Below are 13,904 nucleotides of genomic sequence, written 5' to 3' on the forward strand. Positions count from 1 at the left end.
AAAATAACTGATTTGTTCAAATTATATAGCTATTTTGATGTCTTGTAGATACAACTTGAGTGTTTATGTGTTACATGTGACCTGGTACCGTGAGAAGACTTCAGAAATGCTCAAGGCCTGTAGGTGATGGAATAGTCAAAACTTGTCCCATCCAACCAGTGTCCCAAATTGCTACATAACCCCTGGAGAACCTGTGAATCATAGTTTATATACAACTATTCATAGATACAGGTATTTCCCTGAGGATATTATTTATGTGAGGTAGCTAAAGAGCAACTTTCTTTTTTTTTTGCCTTGTTAAGTATTAACTCTAGCACCTGCCTCACAAGGGCAGCGGGGTGGAATGGTGGAGAAGAATCCACTTGGGAAGAGAAGCTGAAGAGGCCCCTTATAGAGAGAGGATGGCAAAGAAAAGTCAGCCTTTGAAGAAAAGTCCTCCTAAGGAATAAGGACCACACGGTCCTGTGGTCCTCCTAATCCAGATGCCAAGAATAAATGATCCTGGCTGATGAAGAGCCACTTGCCACTTCCTCAGCTTGTGATTCTGCCTGAAATGGATTTCCAGTTGAAAGATTAAACAATAACAACAACCATCTCTGTGTTGCTGTCTCTCAAATATGCTCTTAACAGGTATTAACAGTTCACTGCCTATGACAGTAGTGCCTATTTTCACACTGCGGTTCTTTCAGTCAATAAAAATATTTTCATCTTATATACATTTTTAAAAAAGCAGCCAGTAACCATTTTAATCTTTCCAGAATTGGTTCACAGTAAAATAGGTTTCTCACCTTTGAGCTGGGTGAAAGAGCACTGAGTTTCTACTTTGTATTATTCCATTTGTCTCTACCTCAAACAGGAACAAAAATCCTTTCAATAATTTATCAACTAGATTCATTGGTTCCTTGAATTGAGAACCTGCTGCAATCTGGGGACACCCGATGACTGTGACAGGGTAGCTGGCCTGGAGGATCTCATTTTCTATTTAGGGATGATGGTGGAGGCAGAGGAACCTAGATTTGGAAATAGACAATGATGATAAGATGACAATAAAACAGTGTACAAAGGTTAAGACAGCACAAAAACTAGTAAGACTAACCCTGGGGCTCTTCAGAAAGGCTCCCACAGACGAGGTGAAGCTTTGGCTTGGTCTTGAAAGCCTTGTGAGAGTTTGCGAGTCAGGCAAAGGGGACCTTGAAGACATTTGTGAAGGATGACAGAAGAATGGTATATGGTAAAGGAATAGAGTTAAGAACCAAACAGTGTGTTTGGGGAATGGCATGAAGCTCCATGTGGCTAGGGTAAGGAGTAAAAATGGGAGGGTGGTGGAGATAAGAAACAAGAGATAGGACCTCCTATAGGTAAGTAACATGAGTGACAGGCTCCAAGATGGATTGTCAAGAAAACACTGATGAGAATGAGAATGGGCTAGAGTGAGGTGCGAGAATAGGTAGTAGTCCAAGAGAGAGCTATGGAGTTCTTTAACTGTGGCAATAAGCATTTCAAGGAGGGGATGGTAAGGAATCAGAAGTCATTAAAAAATGTAAAGCACTATATCATAGTATATAAAGGTATTAATTATTGGAATGATTATCTGTCATAACTTGGGGTGTGTTGTGACAAGCTATCCCTAGTTAAATGAAGATTCCCTGTGGCCAGTCTAATGCACAATACCACCTACAGTAGGTATGTGCTACCATCAGGCGGTCCTCTCGCGACTCCTCAGAATTGATCGTGTCAGCAATTTGTGGAACCAGCTCGTTTTAGTCTCTTTAAACATCATAAGATAAACTTAGATCGCCCATTTGATTTTAAGTATCCTGCAGACGACAATTCACTTTACTTCTAGCGTATACAATCATGTCTACATAACTTTTGTGGAATTGGTAAAATGGTGACATTTAAGGATGTGAACATTAAGGCCTGTGATTTTACAGGCTTTTCACTCAGATGAATGAATTGATAGCTTTGTCACAGCATTTCAGCATTCCAGACTTGTGATAAAATGGAATCCAGTTCAAGTTTCTTTTAACCTCCATTTTAAGGAACCAAGTGACCCTTGTGATTAGATATATAAACATTGGTAAATATGCATGTTCGGATTTGACCATGATTTAACATTTTGACCAAACACCTATGCTAAATCCATCAATGAGACAGCTGAGGAAATAATTTCTGGAAGAATTTTTACTGTTCTTCAGTGTTCCTCAGGCAGGAAGCCACAGGAAATAATGTATTGTGGGGCATATTTCCCTGCAGGATTTGGTGTGTCATTCATTGTACACAATTTTGCTTTCCAGCTGCCTGTAGTTCACATTTTTGTACTTACTTTTCCCTTCAGGATAATTTGATGAAGTCAGTTCCTCAGAGATAGAAAATGTCTTTTTATTTTTTTAAGGTCAGGTTTTTTTTTTTTTTTTCCTTCCCAATTGAGAGATAAACTTGATTAAACAGAAAAGATTTAAGTAGCCAGAATTAATTATTTTGACATATGAAATAACCATGATTGCAATTTGAAATAGTCATTAGATAATTGTATTAATCTAATAGGATGAGTGTTTTGGGTTAAATGAAAATAAGGTCTGTCAAAATTGGAGCAGTTTAAGATGTAATAAATTAGAATCTGGGATATGGAAATGGAAACCACCCTTTTCTGAGAGAACCTCACTATTATTTTATTAGGTATGCTTTTTTACTTAAAAGTTTCTCTGCATTTCTTTTCTTCTCATTATCCCGTACCCTTTCTTTAATGTACAGTAAAATATTTTCCCCACTCTTAAATGGGAAGTAGTGAATAGAATGCTTTAAAATCAGAGCTAATATTCTCACATTAAGCAACCGTTTTTTTTTAAACACCAATAGCAGTGGTTTTTCCAACACTGCCTGTGTGTTAGAATCACCTGGAGTACCTAAAAAACAAAAAAACCCAAAACAAACAAACAAACAAACAAAAACCAAGCAAACCAACCTACAAACAAAAAACACAGACTGCACTCCAGAATTACTGATTTGCTTGGTATGGGGTTGGGCCTGGGTGTCCACATTTCTTAAAATCTCCCAGGCTCACTCTAATGTACGGCAGGGTTGAGACCACTGACCTCTACTGTTCTCTGTACAGGTATCCCCAGGGTCATTTTCAGTCTGCTAACCTTGACTTCCCTATCACCCACTCAAGGACTGCTCTTGGGAAGACTGACAGCCAAGTGCAGTGGTCTAAAAGGGAGAGGCCTAAGATGATTTGTTAGGCTATGGGAAAAATATGAGAACTTCTATCTTTATTTTTGAATCTCATCCTCTAACGATATCTGTTTTTAAAATATTTTATGGTGCACATGCTATTTTAATACAGTAGACTTTTTTTTTTTTTTTTTTTTTTAGGTTGGGGATGCATCATCAAAATCTTCACAACGTTTGAGATAGGCAGAACAGAAAAGACCCTTTTTCCCATTACTTCGGTCTCTTGATTCTTTATGGTCATCAAAGCAGCTCAAATGTTGGCTTTTCATTTCTACTGATTTGCTGCAGAGTTTTCTAGAGCGATGTATGAAGTCCTGCAAGATGTTTGTCCCCCATTTCACAGCCCCAGAAAGAGCCGTATTATATGAAAAACCATCAAATACAGTCTCTTTTGCTGGATCTTTGCTGTTCCCAGAGTTCCTGCTACAGCTTCATCTCCTGGCGCCTTCTCTTGGTAAAATTTGTTCTCACTCTTCTAAGCTCTTCTGAAATGCACAAGTGTTTTTGCGTACAGCAACAGGAGAGAAGACTTTAATGTAGAAATGCCTTAGAAATATCTTCTGGTATTGAGACTTCCCTGGTGGCGCAGTGGTTAATAATCCACCTGCCAGTGCAGGGGATATGGATGGATTGTAGCCCTGGTCCGGGAAGATCCCACATGCCACGGAGCAACTAAGCCCGCGTGCCACAACTACTGAAGCCTGCGCGCCTAGAGCTCATGCTCCGCAACAAGAGAAGCCACTGCAGTGAGAAGCCCACGCACCGCAAGGAAGAGTAGCCCCCGCATGCCGCAAGTAGAGAAAGCCCGTGGGCAGCAACAAAGACCCAATGCAGCCAAAAATAAATAAATAAAAAAAAAAGAAGAAAAAAGAAACATCTCCTGGTATTAAGAAATTGTTTTTAAGGTATAATATTGATATTGTGGTTATTTTAAAAGAATAAAAGGAATCCTTGTTTTTTAGGGATACATAATGTAATATTTGTGGAATGTGCTTTAAACTAATATGTCAGTATATTTAACCACAATAATTTTAAAAAAACCTATGTGAAGGGGGGAAATGGATGGAAGTAGATGAGGCACGATTGGCCGGGATTTGATCATTATTGATTCAGAGTAATGGGTACACGAAAGTCATTATTATATTCTGCTTGCTTTTTTCGCACGTTCAATTTTCTATAAGAAAAAGTTTACAAAAATCCTTTGGGTCATTTCTGGTTCATTTATTTAAAAAGAAAACTCTCTGCCCAGTATAACAAGGGCATCTCAAACCACAGCTCTTGGGCCTGAACAATTTCAGATACGGGCCTCAGATTGTGTTCTGCAATGAATTCTGTTCCTTCTGGGGAGGTTTTCCTCCTTCCCCTCTATCCTTCCACTCTTTTTCTTTACCCCTCAAAGTCTGTCTCTCAGCCTGTTGACCATCCCCTCCCTGCAGCTGGCATCCCCTCTTCCACCTTGTCATTTTCATCTGCCTTCGTGGTTTTCCTATCAAATTGCTTTGTTTTCTGCCTCACACCAAAACCCCCTCAGACATCAAATGCTCCAACCTAGTCAGTGTCTCAGGCCATTTTCCCACCCCACCACCTAGTTCTGCCAGACAGACTGGCCACAGCACAATCCTAGTCTACTGTGTTTCTGTTCCGGGGGGCTGGGGTGCCAGCAGAGCCAAAAAAGCCGCTTCCCTTGCTTCTTTTGTGAGCAGATTCTTGATCTCCTGGCTCTAGCCTGAAGTCTCATCCTGTGTGCTCTGCGTCTTCTAGCCTCATATCACAATCCTGAGTGGGGGGGATTTCAGATATTTGCAGATTGAGAGGAGGTGACCTTTCTGTTCCTTTCTCTGAGGCCCAGCGGAAACCACCGTACCTCCTTGTCTCTGTGAAATGGAAAGTCTAGATGCAGCTTTCAGAGTTTCTGTTGGGGGAATTTCTGGGATGCCTATTTATTTTCCTGAGTTTTTACACTCTTTTTAAATATATGAGTTGCTCTGAAAGTCACTAAAGCATTTATATTCATCATTGTAATGAATCCCTGATATTTGGAGAATTTCAGGGTTTTCAGATAACTTAGGTATATGTAATCTCACTTGTACAGGCATTTATTGTTTTTCTTTTTTCTTTTTGGAACGTGCAGGGCACCTGCTTTTGCACCTTCTGTTGCTGTAGTGGGAAGGGCCACTCTCAGCCACTTGGGTACAAGCTCCATCCCACTGTCTGCATCTTGTTTTCTTCTTAACTTTCTGGACCCCCACCCCTAGCATGGCCATTAGATATTGCATCACCACTTCCCTTTCCCCTACTGCTCTGTGACCTACCACGTGAAAAGTGTTGGGCCGTGTGAACAGCTAGCATCTCAGCGCTAGCAGCTGCATTCATCTCGCCCTATAGCAGGGCCTGGGTTGGGGAACTGAGGGGGAGGGGCTGGAGCTGGGAGAGCGGGAAGAAACCGATAATTGTTCACTTTCTCTTATCTCTTTGCACTTTCAATTTTAGAGTGACAGAGGCAAATCTCTCACTCAGCTGGTGTTTCAAGGACACTAGGAGAACTAAGCTTAGGACCTGTCAGTCCCATTTGCACCCACAGGACTGAGACCAAACTGGGCAAGGGAGGAAAAAGAGGAGGCACCAGGGCAGAGCAAATCAGTCCTAGGAGGATGAGAGGAGAGGGAGGGAGCCGTGAGAGAAGAGACAGCAGAGGGGGAGGAGGAGGACCGTGAGGAGGGGGAAACATTTACTCTTTCATCTAGTTCTTCTGTTAAAACGCAGCTGGATTATCCTGTGCCTTTTTGCAATAAAAATGCATTTCACTGGACCTCTGATGAGATATCTGAAATGCCCATATGGTAGGGGAGCTATTGATGTGCTAGGATTTTATGGGCAAAATGAGGTAATTTTTCAGATACTTCCTAAAGAGAGAAGTTCCTGACGTTGAAGAGACAGTCATTTCTTGACCATGTTTATCCAAGTTTACTTCCCAGCTTCTCAATAATATATTTCATATAATACATATTTCCCATCAGGTTGATGTTTGACTCAATTTTCCAGGCCATTAATGGCAATTGCTTAAAACTCCTGCTTTTGCCTATATAGACAAAGCCTATGTGTCGATAAATTTGGCTTATTCTTTTTGTATAAATCCTGGCAGGAGTGTATAGAGAACACTTATTTTTTTTTATCGCAATGGTGATATGTTTACTTAAGGAAATCCAGAAAAAGTACCAAAAATAAAAATAAGAGGACCAACCCTTAGAGAGAATTGCTGTTAATATTTGGTGCTTATCCATCCAATCAGCCACTATCCATGCATGCATTTTCTTCCTTTCTCTTTCGCCCCCAATAGGGACCATGGTGTTATTCTACTCTGCACCCTTCCTTTTATTTAACACTATGCCATGGACCCATCCCTATGTACACAACAGGATTTTTAAAGTATAAATTTTATTGCAATATAGCATCCAGAAAATGCACAAATTCTAAGTATGCAGCTTGATGAATGTTTACGAAGTGAACACACCCATGTAACCAAGAGAACACAACAGGCACCCCAGAAACAAAACATACCAGCACCCCAAAGCCTCCCTCTTGTCCCCTTCCAGTACTGTGTTCCATCTCAAGTGTTACCACTATCCTGACTTCTAAACCATAGATCCCTCTCTCACCCCAGCCCAGTTTTGAACTTTATACAAATGGTATATTTATAAAATATATGGTATATTATAAGGTATTTATGAAAACTGCAGTATGTAGTTTTTTTGTTTGTTTTCATCTAGCTTTTCTCATCATTATGATTGTGAGATTCATTCCATTTTTGTGTATGGCTGTAGTTTGCTCATTGGAATTGTTGTGTAGTATTCCATTGTATGCCTATACCATAATTTATTGAACCATTCAATTTTTGATGGGCATTTGTGTCATTTGCCCCTCCCAAGCTGTTATAAATAGTGCTGCTTTGAACATCTTTGTACATACCTGTTGGTTGACATATGCCTCTTTTCTCTCCAAAAAATGGATCTTTGGGTTATAGGCGAGACATATGTTTAGCTTTACTAGATAATGCCAACAGTTTTCCAAAGTGGCTCTTCCAATTTTACTCTCTCACCAGTAATGTCTAAGAGGTCCACTTCTTTCATATCCTTGCTAATATTTGGTATTTTCAATGTAAAAATTCCAGGCCATTGAAGTAATTTCTGGAGACTCTTCTTTTGCCTAGACAGATAAGGCCCATGTATTTGTTCTTTTTGTATAAATTCTCCAGAAGCATATGCATAATAAGTATCTTTTTTTTTTTTTTTATATTACAATGGCGATATGTTCACTTAAAATAAATCCAAGAAAATTTTGGTCACTTGGATGGGTGGATAGTAATATCGTATTGTGGTTTTAATTTTCATTTCATATGTTTACCAGCCATTTGAATATTCTGTTTTATGAAGTGATTGTTCCAGTCTTTTGCCTATTTTTCTCTTGAGTTGTCTGTTTTTTCATACTGACTTGTAGGAGTTCCTTATATCTTTGGAAGAGTCCTTTGTTGGATATGTCCTACAAATATCTTCTCCTACTCTGTGACTTACCTTTTCATTCTTAATGGTGACTTTTTATGGAATAGAGGTTCTTATTTTTAATGTAATCCAATTTATCAATATTTTCTTTTATGGTTAGTGCTTTCTGTGTTCTGTTTGAGAAATCTTGGCCTATTTTAAGGTCATGACGATATTCTCATATTTTCTTCTAAAAGTCGTATTATTCTACCTTTCACATTTAGATCTATAATACATCTAAAGTTGATTTTTATGTGTAGTTTGAGGTGGAGGATCAAGACTTTTTTTCCATTTTTTATCTGTTTCTAATCGACCCAGTGTCATTTATTGAAGATACAATTCCTTCCCTAAACAATGTAAGTTTTACATGGGTTCATGCATGCCGTATGCAGATATGCTATTTAACCAGTTGAGAGAGCATTTTAATTGAGCATTTTCTTACATATTCTTCCTTGCCTGAGTCACTTCCAAAAAAAATTACTGGAATAAGTGCTGAAGTACTTTATCCTATAAAGAATAAATATCAAGATGCTGAAAACAGCCAAGCATTTGTTAAAATACGGTTAAAAAAAACCTCAGTTCTAATTCTGAATTGACTATTACGAACCAAATAAAAGGTAGACTTTAAAAAGTGAATTTTGACTGGAAGTTTGTATAAATCAATATTTCAGGGGGCTTGGGTTAATTCTAGCTAACAATGTACTGATCTTATTTTATAAGATGTGTTTTACTCAGCTGAATAATTAAGCTTCTCTTTTATATATTGAAGACCAGTTTTGAGAATGTAACAACTTATTTGATATTTACCAGAGGAAACTTCCTTTCAGAATAAATTATACTACTAATGTTTATTGTTATTACACTATTAGCATTCATTCCCTCAGTGACTTATTTTGATGTGGAGACTTTTTATTTGAGATGATTCATAATTTTAAAGGTATTAGAAAATGGAAACTTATGAAGAGTTATTTGACAAAGATAGTGATACTAGTTAGGAAGTGGGTTCTGTATATTCTGATGATATATAGGTGAACTTTATGATTGGAATTTAATGTTTTCATATGTTTGGAACAACCATTTTGCACAATTAGATTTACTAGAAAAAATCTAATCATGAAACAAATTCAATTTCCCAAATGGATTTTAAATATATTATAATACAGCCTGATACTGGAAGAACTTGCTTTTAGTCTTATTTTTAGCTACTGGGAGAGTGTCAGCATTGTTAATTAGCTTATAACATGGATTTCTTCCCTCTATTAAGTATCTATATTATTATGAAGTCTAATGTATTTGATTTTTAAAAATTAATCTTAAAGTGCTTAATAATTCTGGCATTTAAAACGGTTGTAATCAAAATAAGCAAGATGGGTCTGTGATGAGTAGACTTAATTTTTTTGCACTTGGCTGAGCAGAAATTAATTTTAATTTAAAAAGTTTAAGCTGCAGTGCATAAAAAAGCATCCAAACTGGATTTTAACCTTTAGTAGTTAAACCTCCTATTTTTCATAGAACATATATTAGTATATATTACACGTATTTATCCTTACAAGTACTAACCATTTTAAAATTCTGTTGAAATTATTTTAAGGTGACTAAATGTAGTGAAATTTAAATTTACTGAGACTCTTGTATTCTTTACTTTCACAGTTGCAAACAAACTATCTATTGTATCTTTTCAAAAATCATATCCTCTTATTTATTTACTGCTTCCACTGCACAAAATGTAACTGGAAGCTAGAAATTACCACAGCAAGGCTTGTGGTTGTGGAGAGTGATTTAGACAAGAGTTTCCCAAAATGTGTTTTACAAAATAATGGTCTGCAGGATTTAAGTAGTATTGTGTTAAAACAAAACAAAACAACAAAACACATACAGTGGTTAAATTAATTTGAGAAATAAAAGTTAACCAGGTTTTCCAAATGCTGAGTTATTCAGAGCCTTTGATATGCTAATGTGCATTGTGAGTGCCCAGGTGGTGGGGACATAGTGGGTGGGGAGAAGCAGTGTAAGAGGAGAAGTGTTTACCAACTGAGACTTCAGGGTGACTCTAGGGTGACTCCAGGGTCTAGTCCAATGTTTCTGGAACATTCTTCAGGAAATGTTGGTTTATAGAAACCTACTTCACCCTAAGGTCACCAGTTCAGCCAGGTCCTGACCACTCCTCCCTTACCCCCCAAAAAACCCCAAGTCTAAGACGGATCTCATAATTTTGGTGCTTTTGTCTGCCTTTTATTCCTCTACTGAAAAGTTAGTATATCCTGGTTTCTATATGGGAGGAGTTTGAGTACCCTTTACATCCTTGAACTTGATCTCAACCAATCCCTTCTTTCCTTCTACAAACATTGACAAGCTCGGACTTCCCTGGTGGTGCAGTGGTTAAGAATCCGCCTGCCAATGCAGGGGACACGGGTTCGATCCCTGATCCTGGAAGATCCCACATGCCGCGGAGCAACTAAGCCCGTGAACCACAACTACTGAGCCTGTGTGCCACAACTACTGAACCCACGTGCCACAACTACTGAAGCCCACGTGCCTAGAGCCTGTGCTCCGCAACAAGAAAAGCCACTGCAATGAGGAACATGCGCACCGCAACAAAGAGTAGCCCTCGCTCTCAGCAACTAGAGAAAGCCCGCACACAGCAACGAAGACCCAACGCAGCCAAAAATAAATAAATAAATAAATTCAAAAAAAAAAAAAAGAAAAAAAAAAACATTGACAAGCTCTTACTCTTCCCTCAGCCTGGAACAATCTTACCTTTAATATACCCAGGGATGATTGGCTCCTCATCAGTTTTTTGCTCAAATGCCACAATTAGACCACTTTATCTTACGCTGTCTTTCCCATCCCTTCTCACTCTGTAGCACATTATGCCGTTTTATTATCTTCATAGCACCTGTCACTATTTGAAAATATTTATGTATTTATGTTGTTTTTTTTTTTCCTTCTTTTGGCCATGCTGCGCCGCTTGTGGGATCTTAGTTCCCTGAGCAGGGATCGAGCCTGTGCCCTTGGCAGTGAAAGTATGGAGTCCTAACCACTGGACCGCCAGATAATTCCTTATGTATTTGTTAATTGTCTGATTTACCCCACTGGACTAGGAGTCCCAAGATATTGGGAACTTTCCCTCTCTTGTTCTTTGTATTTCCAGTTTCTACAATGGTGCCTGGCACACAGTGGGTTCTCCAAAAGGCGTAGCCTCTGTGGTAGGGGAACGTGCATTCTGAAGGGAGAGAAGTACAAATATGGAATCCCACGTGCTACCAGCTGTGCTTGACGTAAACATAGGCTGCTCTGGGACTTCCAAAAAGGAACTCTGCTCTTGAACAGCAGTGGTGAGGGTGGGCAAAGGATGTCATAGAAGACTTCCTACAGGCAACCTCTGAACTGAATCTTAAAGGCCGAGTAGGACATATAATGTTGGGGCCAAGGAAATAGCCCATGCAAAGGGCTGAAGGTGAATCAGATGGTTCAGATAAATGCAAGTGGTTGAGGGAAGGCATTTGGCAGAGTGGAGGAATTGAGGCTGGCAAAGATGGCAGGAAGAGATGGTGACGGGACTGGAAAGCTGGGCTAAGGAGTTGGGTCTTTATTCTGAATTTGATGTGCAGCAGTAAAATTGGAAGGATTATAATCAAGTTCAAATTAGTGTTTTATTTCTGGCAGCAGCAAAGTTGTTGGATAGGAAGGCATGAAACTATAGGTGGGAGGTCAATTTGAAGCCTTTGAAACCAAATAGAATTAATTAGTGTTTGAGACCTTGCCCTTTCCCTCCTTTGCTCAGAGTTGTTGCTTTGGTGGAAAACATCTTTTCTTTCATCTCTCATGTTCTAATGCTACCTTCTGTTTAATGCCCTACTTGAACGAATGAATATGGGCACTGTGGGCCAAAGAGAACAAAATATATAACCCTGCATTTGTTTTTGAGGGCACATGGCAGGAGATTATCCTCATCATTCATGCATTTGTTCTGAGCATTTAGGACTATATAGAACCATTTAATGTTTCAGTGTTTCCTATGTGCCAGATAGTGTGTGAAATGCTATATTTATAAGGATTATCTATTTAATCCTCACAACTACGTTACACTAGGTATTATGATTAGCTTTACATTACGGATTAATCAACTGAAACACAGTTTTGTAAATAAGGTGTTCAAAGTCACACCACTATTAGTAAGATTAAAAATGGAATCTTGGAAGATTGGCACTAGAAACATAATAATTATCTTATAAAGAGCATTAGACTAAAAGTCAATAGAGCAGGATTATAGTTGATAATTAATAGCTCAACATATATATCCAGCTCGACAATCCAGTAAAACAAGTGTTATCATCCCCATGTTAATAGTAAGGATACTGTGGATTAGAGGGTTTAAATTAATTGTACAAGGCCACGCGGCTTGGGATTTGAACCCAGATGCATATGATTCCAAAGTCAACAATTTTAACCACTTGGAAATGCTCTTTCTGGCAGCTCTGGTACTGAATCATTTGAATGATCTGTGATTTTAAACTCTGAGATCCCAGCCCTATCATGTGTGAAATGGCAGAATTGGACTAGACGGCATCTAGAATCCCTTCAACTCTATGATCTATGATCTAAGAGCATCCTGGGGCCCCCCATGGATTTCTTCCCCTTTCCTCACCTTTACTGCTTTGAGTTGGATTTACTCTTTTGAGTAGTGAGGGAAATATGAATAAAGATGACCTGGATAGGTAGCTTGCAAGGTGAGCATGGGGTAGAGAGCACAAGGTAGTTCCCCAACCAATTGGAAACTAAAAATGGAATTAAGGAGATGAAAACCAGAAGCCAAGCTCCATACAGGCGAAGTATTGGAGGAGAACACTGGAGAAATGGCTACGAAATTTCAAGGTCACTCAGAGGCCCTGTGAAAATCATGAGGGAATAACACAATGTACATTAGCAACTAGTGTATGTGGCAGGTGTGGTGTCGGGAAAGAGGTGAGAATGGAATTCAGTGGAGAAAAACCAGGACTTAGCGGATAGTCTGTTGAGACAACATTGTGTCGAGAATAAAGGTGGAGAAAAACAGGTCAGTTGGGTGACACCTGATCAAGGCAGCTTGTCTAAAATGGAAAGATCACATGCCATCTGGGGACATTTCCTAGGATATGTGTTTGGAGAAAATCCGAGCTTTAGTAGATAAATTGCTGGGAAAGCTTTCAGGAGAGAAGATGCAGGTCATGTTTGTGTGGCTAATTGCATTTATTTGGGGTTTTTGAGGGATGCAATTAGCAATTTGCCTTCTTAGAGTTTTCATGTCAGGGAAACAAAAGCATAAAAGATGAGAAAGGGTGAGGTTTTAAGGGAGTGAAGAAAAAAAAAAAGGCTTCATTGGCACATGATACAGAAAAAAAGTAGGAAAATAGAAACCTTTGTTGTGCAAGCACTGTGTAATACAACTGCAATAGATCATTAGGAAGGAGGCCCCATTCCCAAGTCTTGCAGGCCTCTCTACAATTGCTTAACTGTCTCTGTCTGAAATATTGAAGCAAAGTTATAAAGAGAACAAGTTGTCATAGACCCAGAAACATTCTTGTACTGGAATGTTTTTCTGCATTATAAATTTGATGAGATTCAGTTCTTTTTAGAAGGGTCAAGCTAGTCAAACTTTCAATACTAAGGCCTGATGATTAGAGATACCCATTTCACTATCTCTTTGTCTAATTTTCTCCATATAGAATCAGGCTCATTTAAGTAAGCCATGCTTAACATATATTTGAAGAACTGATTACAACTGATTAATGTAAAAAATAAAAATTGGAGACATTTTGACATGTAGGTGAAGTGATGGAAAAATCTAACTTACATTTCTAGGGTCCTAAATGCTATGGAATGAAGTTCTGAAAATGTGACCTGTGATAATGACATGACCAACCAAAGTTCTATGTCACAACTAGAAGTCTGGAAGATAAAAGTAGGAATAAAGAGGCTGTTTTAGGGTGAATGATGATATAATGGATGATAGTTCTCAAGCGACAAATGCATTAATAATAAGGTAGAAACTTGAGACTTCACAGATGTTTAAGTGTTTAGGAAAATATGGAGCCTTCCTTAAGCAAAGTAACATAGACAACGTAGTGTCTGATACTCAGTAGATCCTCAGTAAGT

The 13,904-nt window shown here is 38.7% G+C and overlaps 1 long non-coding RNA gene across 3 annotated transcripts in view; it reads left to right on the forward strand.

Annotated features, from left to right (window-relative positions):
- LOC132364495 (uncharacterized) overlaps positions 1-13,904 on the forward strand; it is a 68,007-nt gene that overhangs the window by 10,370 nt on the left and 43,733 nt on the right. For all 3 annotated transcript variants that reach the window (XR_009502814.1, XR_009502816.1, XR_009502815.1), the window contains exon 2: positions 3,376-4,139. This is a non-coding gene — a long non-coding RNA (uncharacterized LOC132364495). The remainder of the gene's footprint in view (positions 1-3,375; positions 4,140-13,904) is intronic.

Source organism: Balaenoptera ricei, chromosome 4 (assembly GCF_028023285.1).
Source record: "Balaenoptera ricei isolate mBalRic1 chromosome 4, mBalRic1.hap2, whole genome shotgun sequence".
NCBI lineage: Eukaryota > Metazoa > Chordata > Mammalia > Artiodactyla > Balaenopteridae > Balaenoptera > Balaenoptera ricei.